We start from the raw sequence: 13,706 nt of genomic DNA, 5'->3' as shown, positions 1-13,706 counted from the left end.
CTGTGTCTCACCCAGTGATTTCTAGGTGCTCCTGGACAGGGAGGGTCTTCTCTCGGTTCATGCCAACAATAATTCTCTCCGGTTCTTCAGCCCAGTATCTCCTAGCTCACGCTAAAAGCTCAAGATACCACCTGGGGAGGGAGTGCCCACTCTCAGAACCCGGTGTTGCCTGTCAAATCTCCCAGGGGTCCCAAAGCTGCAGAACCGTGGAAGTCCAGAGCAGGGCGCCCTTCCAGGGCCTGCGCTGTGCGTGACCCACGCAGCAGCGGCAGTTACGCCTTTACTCCCCAGATGCATTCAGTGAGGGGTCAGCCCTGCTTGCCTCCTGCTGTGTTAGTCAGAGTCTGTTCAGACATAGCATCGGATGCTAGCTGCACCCCGTCTCCAGGCCCAAGTCCGCGCACTGGCCAAGACACAGACATTATATCTGCCTTGTTCCAAGAGGAAAAATATGAATTGGCCTCAAACCGAAAAATCTGCCACCTGGAACTGAGTTTCTCATCTGTGGGATGGCCAGTACTTGTGAATGCTGTGGGCCAGCAGTTCTCCATTTCCCCAGTTTTTTTGAGTGGGGAGTTATCACCCTTTGGAAATTTCTTTCAAGATGCATGTGGAAATTGAAATTGCAGTAATATGAAGATAAAATCTTCCTGCCCATGCCCAGCCCTACTGCTCACAGGTAAGCCCCATTGACTATTTCAAAGTCTTTTTTTTTTTTATTTCAAAGTCTTATCATGGCTACCTCCGATGCGAAAATGTATGGTTATACTTCTGCTTCGTGATTTCTTGGTTTTAAGCAATGTCTATGAATTTCCAAGGTGAAAAATGTGAAACTTAATTCACTGGTACCATCTTCTTTTCTGACACCCTCCTCCTGATTTTTGTTGGTTGTATTTTTTAATGACTGGTTCTTTCTTTGGTTACTTTTATAATTTTAAGTAACATGCTTAGACTTGTTTCTTGGCTCATACTCTTTAGATATCGTGCTTTTACTTACTATTGTGTAAGATAAAGGAATATACATGCCTACATATTCCTCTACTCCTCTCTTTTCTTTCCAAGTCCAGTTAGCTGTTTGGTTACTTTGTTTATCTAAATGGAAAACAGTTTTAAAAGTTATGTTAAAATATTGTTTGATAAAGAAGTGGGGTAGGTTGACCGGCCATGCAAGATAGAAAATGTAATTGCATATCAGTGGGGATATTCCAAGAGTCAAAGTCAAATGCATCTCTCTTCCTCTAAACTCCATCAAACTGTTTCAGTCCTGCTGTGCAGAGTTTGCTTTGCTTTTGGAACAAATACTTTTGTACTGTTTTGTACCCCCTGGTGTTTTAAAATTTGTTCTTGTTGATAAGATAATTTCCCACCCACCCCCAATCACTAATATCTTCCAGCTGTTTGATACATTTTGAAGCCAGGAATATGCACTGGCTTTTTCTAGGCCATGTGCGTAGACCTTATCCTGTGAGTACTTTTTGTTACACTCTTGAGTTTCATTGTTCTTATAGGTCACGTCACTGTCTTTCTTTGATTTATTTTTCCTTTTGCCAAAGTAGAGCTTCAAGTTCCTTTCCCAGAAATCATAGGTGTTTGCATATCTAAAAATAAATTTTTGCTTATCTGAGTTTTTGCATGTCTGAAAATGGGTTTTGGGATAGCTGAATTTTTGCATATGTGAATATGTATTATACGCCTGTAATCTGATTAATGGCTTGGTTAATTTTACAATCAACATCACTTTCATTCAGAACCACTTTGAAGGTATTTCTCACCTGCCTTCTAGAATTTAGTGTCACTGAAAAGTGGTGGTTAAGAGTACTAAGCCAAACTGCTGGGATGTGTTTAGTTTTTTTGTTTTTGTTTGTTTGGCTCTGCCGGGTCTTAGTTGCGGCATGCAGGTTATTCATTGCATTATGTGGCTCTCGCATTGTGGCTCTGGTTATGGTTCGTGGGCTCTAGAGGGTGTGGGCTCAGCAGTTGCAGTGTGCTGGCTTAGTTGCTCCTCGGCAGGTAGGATCTTCCTGGACCAGACACTGAACCTGTGCCCCATGAATTGGCAGGCAGACTCCCAACCACCAGACAAACAGGGAAGTCCCCAAACTGCTGGGTTTTGTTACCAAATTGAGGTTTGTTTGTTGCTCAGTAGCCAATACTAAGAGTCAAGTGTTGAGTAAAAGGAAAAATAGGTTTATTAAAGATGTTGGTGATTCTGGGGAGAAATTTCCATGAATCCAAGGTTTCAAAGAACCAACTCCTCAGGTTTTGTTTGGAGATTTTGGGGAAAAGAAGAAAAGGCTACATCCTGGGGAGGGGGTAGACTATTTTCAGAGATGATTGTCTCAGTCACATAATTCCAAATAGTGGTCGTATCTCACTTATGGTTGGAATATTATCTGAGCCACAGATCTCTGGTCGGCTAGTCCTTCTGGTTCCACGTGATCTGGGGTCTACGTGCTGTGGGCAGCATATGGTTAATTTCTTCCACCTGGTGGCAGTTCCAGCATCTGCCAAACAGCTCAAAGATATGGCTCAAAGTATTATCTATAGCCCTTGAGGAGGAACTAAAGTCCTTGACTTTGTTTAATGGCCAAACAATTATTGTTTTGTCTTGCTTGACTGTTTTTCTTGCAGCATTTTCTCACTGCTCTGACTAAATTTATTTTTTAGATAAAGTTTTTCTACTGATAAGAATTAGGCAGAGAACATAGGGGTGGGGTGGGCATCTGTCCTGGGAAGACCCTGTAGGGTTCTACTCAGTTACACTTTGAATCCTAGTTTGCTAGCAGCTGGTTTTATATCCATGGGTAAATTCTTCCGAGTTTTCATGTAAAAAATGGTAATAATAATAACAGTAGTGGTAGTAGCAGCGGCAGCTAACTCATAGGTCTATTTTGAGCATTGAATTACCTAATATATATCAAGTTAAAACAGCTACTCACACACAGATAGCCCTATAAAAGTGTTGGCTCTTTTTTTGGAATCAATTTTATCGTTATCTTTATATTTATCCTGGGTATTTTGAAATTTCGTGATACTAAAGCTCTGTAGGTTCTTTTGCACTCAATAAACTTGGTACTTAGAAAACCCTTTCAAGTATCTTCCTTAAACTCTGGAAATCTAAAAAATACTTTCATGGCTTCCATTTTCTCTCTTCTTTCTAGAGCATCTTAGTTAAATGTAGGCTGTGTTGGATTGAGATTGTGTGTTTCTTATCTTCTTTCTTCAGATTTTCCATTTCTTTCTATATGCTGGAAGATCTCTTCTGTTTCTTCCACCTAATTTAAATATTACATTTAAAATTTCTGCACCCATATCTTGATCACAAACAATTTCTTGTTCTTTGTTCCTTTTGGAGTTTTTAATGGACATAATTAATACCTATCCACATCTCTTTGTGGCTTTAGTTAGATTTATGATCTCCAGTTTCTGCTAAATTATCTTGGGTCCTTCAGAATGTGATGACAATGGTCCTTTATAGAGGCCTCACATCTTTTGAATACTCTATATTTTAATACTTCTCTATGATACTAGTTTCTTCTACCCACAATAGATGTCATGTATGAAACGAGATGCCAGTCCAGGTTCAATGCACGATGCTGGATCTTGGGGCTGGTGCACTGGGACGACCCAGAGGGATGGTATGGGGAGGGAGGAGGGAGGAGGGTTCAGGATGGGGAACACATGAGAAATAAATAAAAAATTTAAAAATTAAAAAAAATTAATTAAAAAAAAAAAGAAAAAAAAAATCAAATTTGTAACTCCCAGTAACTAGACTTTGGTTCTGTCAGCCAAAATGTTTCTAAGAGAACTTTGATTCTAAAGTTGGTTGTATGAGGGAATTGCTAGGTCACATGACATCTATTTTGCACTGAGGGGAGGCAAAGGCAAAATTTCTCTGAGATCTGTAGCAGCAGGGGCCACAGCTCACCCTCCACCAGACTAGTTTTGTAATATGGTTTGGAAGATGTTCCTGGAGACTCCAGGTTGATTCCTCCTATTCTTTCAAGATTGTCTAAGATGCCAAATACCAAATACCATGCTTTCCTGATGATGACTCTCTAGCTGAATTTATCCCCCAAATTCCAGATTTTTTCAAACTGCACACACTACCTTGCCACATGGACATTCAGTGAGCCCCACTTCCTGGTATTCATGCCTTGATATAATCCTCCCTTTGAGTGTGGACAGGATGAGCATATTGCCTCACTTCTAATGAATAGAATATGGCAAACATGTTCTTGTTGTTCACTCAGTCATGTCTGACTCTTTGCAACTCTGTCCTTCACCATCTCCCCGAACTTGCTCAAACTCGTGTCCATTTGGTCAGTGATACCATCCAACCATCTCATCGTGTCACCCTCTTTTCCTCCTGCTCTCAATCTTTGTCAGCATCAGGGTCTTTTCCAATGAGTCAGCTCTTTGCATCAGGTGGCCAAAGTATTGGAGCTTCAGCATCAGTCCTCCCACTGAATATTCAGGGTTGATTTCCTTTAGGATTGACATGTTTGGTCTCCTTGCAGTCCAAGTGACTCTCAAGGGTCTTCTCCAGCACCACAGTTAAAAAACATCAATTCTTCACCACTCAGCCTGCTTTATGGTCCAACTCTCACATGCATACATGACTACTGGGAAAATCATAGCTTTGACTATACAGACCTTCATCAGTAGAGTGATGTCTCTTTTTTTAATAGCTGTCTAGGTTTGTCATAGCTTTTCTTCCAAGAAGCAATCATCTTCTAATTTCCTGACCAGTATCACTGTCCACAATGATTTTGGAGCCCAAGAAAATAAAATCTGTCACCGTTTCCACTTTTTTTGCCATCTGTTTGTCATGAAGTGATGGGTCTGGATGCCATGATCTTCGTTTTTTGAATGTTGAGTTTTAAACCAGCTTTTTCACTCTCCTTTTTCACCTTCAAGAGGCTCTTTAGTTCCTCTTGGCTTTCTGCCATTAAGATGGTGTCATCTGCATATCTGAGGTTGTTGATATTTCTCCCAGCAATCTTGATTCCAGCTTGTGCTTCATCAGGTCTGGCATTTCACATGACATACTCTGCTTGTAAGTTAAATAAGCAGAGTGGTAATATACAGCCTTGATGTACTTCCCCAATTTGGAAGCAGTCCCTTGTTCCATGTGCAGGTCTAACTGTCAATAGTCCTGTCCTACAAACAGGTTTCTTAGACAGGTAAGGTGGTCTGATATTCCCATCTTTTTAAGAATTTTCCAGTGTGTTGTGATCCACATAGTCAAAAGCCTTTGTGTTGTCAATGAAGCAGAAGTAGATCTTTTTCTGGAATTTCCTTGCTTTTTCTAAGATCCAGTGGATTTTTGGCAATTTGATCTCTGGTTCCTCTGTCTTTTCTAAATCCAGCTTGTACATCTAGAATTTCTCAGATCATGTATTGTTGAAGCCTATCTTGAAGGTTTTTGAGCATTACTTTTGCTTGCATGTTCTGTTGTTAGTCACTCAGTTGTGTCAAACTCTTTGTGACCCCGTGGATGGCAGCATGCAAGGCTTCCCTGTCCTTCACCATCTCCTGGAGCTTGCTCAAATTCATGTGCATTAAGTCGGTGATGCCATCCAACCATCTCATACTCTGTCGTCCCCTTCTCTTCTGCCTTCAATCTTTCCCAGCATCAGGGTCTTTTCCAGTGAGCCAGTTCTTCGAATCAGGTGACCAAAATATTGGAGCTTCAGCTTTAGCATCAGTCCTTCCAATGAGTATTCAGGGTTGACTTCCTTTAAGATTGACTGGTTTGATCTCCTTGCAGTCTATGTGAAATGAGTGCAATTGTAGAGTAGTTTGATTCTTTGGCATTGCCTTTTTTGGGGACTGGAATGAAAACTGACCCTTTCCAGTCCTGTGGGCACTGCTGAGTTTTTCAGATCTGCTGGCATATTGAGTACAGCACTTTAACAACATCATCTTTTAGGATTTGAAATACTTCAGCTGGAATCCCATCACCTCCACTAGCTTTGTTCGTAGTAATGCTTCCTAAGGCCTGCTTGACTTCACACTCCAGGATGTCTGACTCTGGGTGAGTGACCACACATCGTGGTTATCTGGGTCATTAGGACGTTTCTTGCATAGTTTTCTGTATATTCTTCTTAACCTCTTCTGTTTCTGTTAGGTTCTTGCTGTTTTTGTCCTATATTGTGCCCATCTTTGCATGAAATATTTCCTTGGTATCTCTAATTTTCTTGAAGAAATCTCTAATCTTTCCCATTCTATTGTTTTCCTCTATTTCTTTGCTTTGTTCACTCTAGAAGGTTTTCTTATCTCTCCTTGCTATTGTCTGGAAATTCAGATGGGTATATCCTTCCTTTTCTCCTTTACCATTCATTTATCTTCTTTTCTAAGCTATATGTAAGGCCTACTCAGACAACCAATGTGCCTTCTTGCATTTCTTTTTCTTGAGGATGATTTTGGTCACTGCCATCTGTACAAGGTTACTAACCTCCGTCCATAGTTCTTTGGGCACTCTATCAGATCTAATCCCTGGAATCTATTTGTTACTTCCACTGTATAATCGTAAGGGATTTGATTTAGGTTATACCTGAGTAGTCTAGTGGTTTTCCTACTTTCTTCAATTTAAGCCTGAATTTTGCAATAAGGGGTTCATGATCTGAGCCACAGACAGCTCCAGATCTTGTTTTTGCTGACTGTATAGAGCTTCTCCATCTTCAGCTGCAAAGAATATAATCCATCTGATTTCGGTTTGACCATCTGGTGATGTTCACGTGTAGAGTCGTCTCTTGTGTTGTTGGAAGAGGGTGTTTGCTATGACCAGTGCATTCTCTTGGCAAAACTCTTAGCCTTTGCCCTGCTTCAGTTTGTACATCAAGGCCAAACTGGCCTGTTACTCTAGGTATCTCTTTATTTCCTACTTTTGCATTCCAGTCCCCTATAATAAAAAGGACATCTTTTTTTGCTGTTAGTTCTAGAAGGTCTTGTAGCTCTTCATAGAACCAGTTAACTTCAGCTTCTTTGGCATTGGTGGTTGAGGCGTAGACTTGGATTTCTGTGATGTTGAATGGTTTGCCTTGGAAACAAACTGAGATCATTTGTTGCATTTGAGATTGCACCCAAGTACTGCATTTCCAACTCTTGTTGACTATGAGGGCTACTCCATTTCTTCTAAGGGATTATTGCCTGCAGTAGTAGATATAATGGTCGTCTGACCTGGCAGACATGCTAGGATGTCTAAGTCTAAGATTATGTAAATAGAAGACTGTGGTTTCCAGCTTGGACACTCAGTCTTTCTAGCTCTCCCTTGGGTCATTCACCCTAGGGAAAGCCAACTGCCATATCATAATGCAGCCCTGTAGCGAGGCCTATGTGGTCAGAGAGCAGGACCCACAACATATTATATGAGTGAGCTGGGAAGCAGGGCCCCGGACTCTCAACTGAGCTTGAGTGCAACCTCTTGAGACATCTTGAGCCAGAGGCACCCAGCTAATCCATCTAACTTCTAAATTGTTATCTGTGAGATAGTACATGTTTGTTTCTCGGCCACTATGTTGTCAGGTAATTTGTTATGCTGCAATAGCTCACTAATAAATATATCACAGGTTTAATTTGTCTAAAACTAAGCCCCCAACATGCTCCTCCTCCCACAGTTTTCCCCATCTCAATAAAAGACTACTCTATCCTTTCAGTTTCTGAGACCAGAGAGTTGGAATTATCCTTGACTTCTCTTTTTCTCTCACAACTAATAGCCAAACCATCAGCAAATCCTACCAGCTCTATCTTCAAAATATTTCTCAAATCTGACTCTTTTTTCATCTTCACTACCACCCTGGATGACTTCTTGTTCCCAGAAACTCATTGAAATGATAAAGGGGGTAAACTCAATTGCTCAATATGCCATCTTCCACCAGGAGATAGCCTATTATATTTCTTATTGTCCCCACTATATGATAATGCCTTTATTTTTCTACTTGCGTTTGTTACCTTTTAACCAGAAGTCTTTGTGCCTGGTATTATGAAATTTTATAATGATATGCCTCTTGGATATTGTTTTGTTCATTGTGGTAAGCAGTCTCTCTCCTTTACTTCTGGAAAATTTCCCACTATATTTAGATAATTTTCTACTCACTGTTCTATCTCTCTGGAACTCCTAAGTTGGAAATTGTGCCTTCTGAGTAGATTAACCACTCTCTAATCTTTCTTGTTTTTTATCTTTGAATCTCTCTTTTTTTAATCTCCTTTCTGTGAGGTTTCATCTCCCTGTCCTTCAATTGAATTTATTTTGGCTCTCCTATTTTTAATTTCCAAAAGTTCTTTTTATTCTCTATTTGTTCCTTGTTCTTGGCATTTCTTGTTTTATGAATACAATATCCTCTGTTACCTCTTGGAAGATACCAGCTCCACTTGGTGGGTTTTGCTTGTTTTCATCCTCTCTATTTCCTCTGGATTTATTTTTTTTCTCTCTGCTTTGTGTTCTTTTGTTTTTGATGGCTTTCCCAAATATTTGGAGATTCGTTGCTATTTGCTTTGTTAAAGGATTAAACTGAGTCATATTAAAATTTTTAAGAGTTCATTTGAGCAAAAGTACATTCAAAGCAGTGCCGAATGGAAAGTGGTTAGAAATGTACCCCCAGCAACCAGGGAAAGACTTATATAGAGAAATGTGGAAGCAAAGAAAGGAAATTATTTGATTGAAGCCTAGTTTGCTGTTTGTGATTGGTTGTCCTTACTGTGTTCATTTCATAACCTTAAAGCATTTACAGGCTTAGATTCTGGTGACTGATGCCGTATGGCTTACATAAGCAAATAGTCGCCTTGTTTAATTATTCTAACAGCTTATAGTTAAGAGTAAGACCACATATGGTTTCATTTGCTGACATGGATTTTACTTTAGAATCATTAGGGCAATTGGGCATTTCTTTGGAGGACATTTCTCCAGAATCTCAACTAACATGTATATTGCAAAGGCTTATTCCCACGTTGGAAGGCAAGGAATAATAGCCAACCATAGAGTGCCAGACATGAGTACCAGAGTATTCTTGTCTACACATGACTTCTCGGCAACACACTGAACTATGCCCTTACCATATTTTATTATTGTACTATAACTTGTGACCAGCTGAGGACAAGGACTGTCATTTATTCATCTGGATATTCCTCAATGTCTCAATAAATGCTTGTGGAATGAATAAATGGATAAGCTAAATTTATTTAGAGCCTTGCCCAGAAACTCAAATAACACCAACCTAATAATATTGGCCAACTAACTGCTGTGTCAGAGGTCCCCCACCCCAGGCCCTTAGTGATCCACCCCAGGTGAGGCAACTCAGATTGAATGTATGGAAACAAGGGTCTGCAGGTGCTTAGCACCTGTCAGAATGGCTGTCCTCTCCACTGTGCTGTGTTGCTGCTTATGCTTAGCAATGAGGCCAAATTCATTCTTGGATCCTTTTTGTCAAAACTGAACATGGAGATAATGGCTTCTAACTACAATTAGCTCTTGAACAACATGGTGTTTGAATTTTGTGGGTCCATTTATAGAGGGTGGTTTTTTTTTTTTTTTTCCATAAACAGTCAGCCTTTTCTATTTCTGGGTTTTATGTCTGCAGATTCAACCAACTGCAGATGGAAATTTCCATCCCTGGTTGGTTGAATTTGCAGATGCAAAATTGGGTATACAGAGGGCTGCTGGACTATGCCATTTTATACATGGGACTTGGGCATCTGTATATTTTGGTATCTGCAGGGGCTCTTAGAACAAGTTTCCTGGGACTGTCAAGGGATGACTGTGTATGGTGATCCCTTGTGTGTATTTGATTTGGATATTTTTCTATCTTGTATTTTCCACATTAAAGTGCTATCAGTATTGTGGCAGCTCTGTTGTTTTGCCATCTCACTAACCTGAATAACCACTTATCTGAAAATGTGCCTTCTTTGAGACCAATGGTGAACACTATATTATTTTCCATCTAGGAAAAGGAACATTATCCCTATTATTTTTTTCCCTTTTTAAGACAGTTTATTAGATTTTCTCCAACATCAAGATAATTAACATTTTTAATAGGCTTCTTAATACCTTTTGGAAATACAAAGAGATGATGTCTTTCCCACTGAAGCATCTATTATTCATTCGCATCATGAAAGTGAAAGTGTTAGTCGCTCCATCATGTCCGACTCTTTGTGACCCCACGGACTATAGCCTGCCAGTCTCCTCTTGTCCGTGAAATTCTCCAGGCAAGAATACGAGAGTGGGTAGCCATTCCCAGGCCTCCTACAGTGCAGGCAGATTCTTTATCATCTTCACTTTTTTCCCACTGAAGCATCTATTATTTATTTGCATCATACCAAGTACAATAATGGATAAGAGAAGAATGTTCCCTTCAGAGTTTTACAATCTAGTGGAGGAAGAATACACAAACATAACTAATACAAGTTTGGCAAATGCTGTAGTAGTACTAACACCTCAGAAATAGTATTGAAGGGATGGAGAGTAAGCCAGTGGTCTTTCTGTGATCCTAGCTGGCTTTACACAGAGCTTCTAAATGACTCTCAGACATATAAGTAAAACTTTAAATTAGTAAAATTACCTTGTGCTTTGCTTTTATCACTTCCAGTTCGGATTCATAAATTAACAAATGGAAGTTTCAAGTGACAGGCAGGTGTGAAAGAGAACCCAAAGAAACAGCTGCTTTAAGGAATAATATTGAAAATGTATAAAAGCTGTTAATAAATAAAAAGAAGCCCATATGTGTATTTTTAAAAAATCCAACACTTCTTTTCTGGCTTCCTTGCAATTCCTAAATGTAAATAGATTTTTTAAAAAATTAACCAAATCAGCCCTGATTCGCAAAGACCCTCAAGGAATCATGAAGGATAAGAAAGCAGTTAATGTGAAAGCTTAAGAAATGATGGTTGTTAAGAAAGGAGAGGGGAGCATGAAAGACAGAACCAAGGCTCATGAATGTGGCCAGGAAGTGAAACGGAGGTGGGGGTGGGGGTAAGACAAACAAGTGTGGCTTGAGTCCAGCTGCTCAGAGGAGCCCTTGGATTCTGTGTTTGCTCGGGAAATGACGAGGCTGAGAAGGCTCCAGACCTCAGTCTCCTTCTCCCACCACCACCAAAGACCAAAGCAGCTCTGCACATGTCTATTTTTCCAGCTGAGTGAGTCAAAGTTCATACTGTTCACCACACAACAGGCCAATCCAGAGACCAGTTGCTGGGGCAACGAATAGCAACTTTATTAGAAAAGTCGGCAGACTGAGAAGATAGGGGACTAGTGTCCCAAAATACCTTCTCACCCAGGTTCGAATTCAGGCTTCTTTTATACTTCAAGAGGAGGGGCTAGGATTGGTTGCTGCAAGCCAAATCCTTTGTTCTTATAGCCATCCACATAGGCTGGATATTGCTATGGACCTCAACAAGACAAATGTTATTCTATGTTCTCTGCAACTTTTAATCGCTTTATGAATGGAAAAGTGGTATACCCTTGAAGGTCAGAACCTTGAGAATGGACTGTCCTATATATTTCAGATTATAGGCAACATCCTTAACTTGTGCGTGTGTGCTAAGTCTATTCAGTCGTATCTGACTCTGTGTGACGCTATGGACTGTAGCCCACCAGACTCCTCTGTCCATGGGATTCTCTAGGCAAGAATACTTCAGTGGGTTGCCATGCCCTTCTCTAGGGGATCTTTTTGACCCGGGGATTGAACCTGCATCTCTTACATTTCCTGCATTGCCAGGCAGGTTCTTTACCACTAGCACCACCTGAGAAGCCCAATAGAATACACAGGTTAAAGTAAAAGAAACAGATCCAATATGGGGTCAGATACGCTCATCCCTATTACAAGGTTGGACTTCTTTTTTTAAAAAATTGATTTATTTTGATTGGAGGATAACTACTTTACAATACTGTGCTGGTTTTTGCCATACATCAACATGTATCAGTCATGGGTGCACATGTGTTCTCCCATCCTGAACTCCCCTCCCCCTTTCCTCCCCATCCTATCCCTCTGGGTTGTCCCAGAACACTGGCTTTGAGGGCCCTGCTTCATGCATCAAACTTGCACTGGTCATCTGTTTTATATATAGTAATATACATGTTTCAGTGCTAGTCTCTCAAATCATCCCACGCTCTCCTTCTCCCACAGAGTCCAAAAGTCTGTTCTTTACATCTGTGTCTCTTTTGCTGCCTTGCATATAGGATCATCATTACCATCTTTCTGAATTCCATATATATATGTGTTAATATACAGTATTTGTGTTTCTCTTTCTGACTTACTTCACTCAGTATAATAGGCTCCAAGATTTAATTTGAACCCATCGTTTGGAAGTTCATGCAAAGTTTAAATGAATGTTGTTGCACTGGCACAGAGAGCCAATCAGAAAAGTGGAAGTTGTATCTGTATGGCTATCTGAGTCAAGACCAAATCACAAAGGCAGGCGGTAAAATGCAAGCAAAAGGGTCAGACATTGGAAATCCTGGCAGGTACTCAATAAACTAAGTTGAAAAAAAGCAGATCCCAACAGTGTCTAGGATTCCACAGGAAAGGCCAGGATGAATGGAAATCATTCAAGATCAATATTCTGACCTGAGTGGCAACCTCAGCTCAGTCATGGTGAGGAAACAATATGGAGATCCACATAGGAGTAAAGCTCAAGGAAAAACAGATGCTGGTCAAGGCTTTAAACATCATATTTAAAGACAGGATCTTCTAAGTCTTTAAGAGTAAAAGAAATACTGGGAGGTATAAAAATAAAACAAATTTGGAGTTTACCCTTTATAACCTTAGAGAATAGAAGAGGAAGGCTCTGGGAAAATTTTGCACAAAGCTAAGAGAAATTGGATTGTCAGTATTCTCGCAGGGTTTGCTAGGTTGGCCTTTACCTTGACCTTTAGCAGACACAATGTTGACCTTTTTTAGAAGCCAAAGCGGCGTTTGTAAGAGGTTCTGAAACAAATCCCATAGCTGCAAGAACTTTAATGAGGGGCCCTGCAGATTTGAATTGGATGAGGCTTTTCTGAAAGAGAAGTTGCCTAGTGCCTCCCAGGATGCATGGTGAATGAAGGAATGTTCATATCTGTCAGACCAAAAAATATGAGAAGCACGAGATACAAACTTGATTCTTTAAAAAGAAATGTCAGATTTCTGAGTTAACACACACACTTGGTCTCCATAGCTTTCATTATAAGATTGCAATAATTGTTTTTAAATAAATCAGAATTCTAGACATTAGATGTACAGTGGTAAGAGCACAGACATGGTTGTGAAATTTAAAGTTCATAGCTTGAGGGTGGGGCTTTCCTGGTGGCTCAGAGGTAAGGAATCTGCCTGCCAGTGCAGAACATGGGGTCAGTCCTGAGTCAAGAAGATCCCCTGGAGAAGGAAATGGCAACCCACTTCAGTATTCTTGCCTGGGAAACCCCATGGACAGAGGATCCTGGCAGGGTACAGTCCAGGGGGTTGCAAAAGAGTCTAACATGACTTCCAACTAAACAACAAGATTGAGACTACAGAATGAAGAGAAATCAAGACATTACATTTTACTGTGGCAGCTGTGTAATGAAAAACCAAGCCATTGTAGCAATTAAAAATGTACATGGAAGGTGGTGAAAAATATTAATATAAATGTATCACTTAGATAGTATGACAAGAATATCCCCCAGCCAAAACCTAGACAATGCTGGAACAAGCTGCCATATCATTCCATGGACTCTCAACTCCTTCTGTAAA

The 13,706-nt window shown here is 40.3% G+C and overlaps 1 long non-coding RNA gene across 1 annotated transcript in view; it reads left to right on the top strand.

Annotated features, from left to right (window-relative positions):
- The first annotated feature begins 1,380 nt into the window (after positions 1 to 1,380).
- LOC133247833 (uncharacterized) overlaps positions 1,381 to 13,706 on the top strand; it is a 59,492-nt gene continuing 47,166 nt past the window's right edge. Inside the window, exon 1 of the long non-coding RNA XR_009736517.1 lies at positions 1,381 to 1,464. This is a non-coding gene — a long non-coding RNA (uncharacterized LOC133247833). The remainder of the gene's footprint in view (positions 1,465 to 13,706) is intronic.

This window comes from Bos javanicus, chromosome 5, assembly GCF_032452875.1.
Source record: "Bos javanicus breed banteng chromosome 5, ARS-OSU_banteng_1.0, whole genome shotgun sequence".
Classification (NCBI taxonomy): domain Eukaryota; kingdom Metazoa; phylum Chordata; class Mammalia; order Artiodactyla; family Bovidae; genus Bos; species Bos javanicus.
This window is presented reverse-complemented; position numbering and strand designations above follow the sequence as displayed.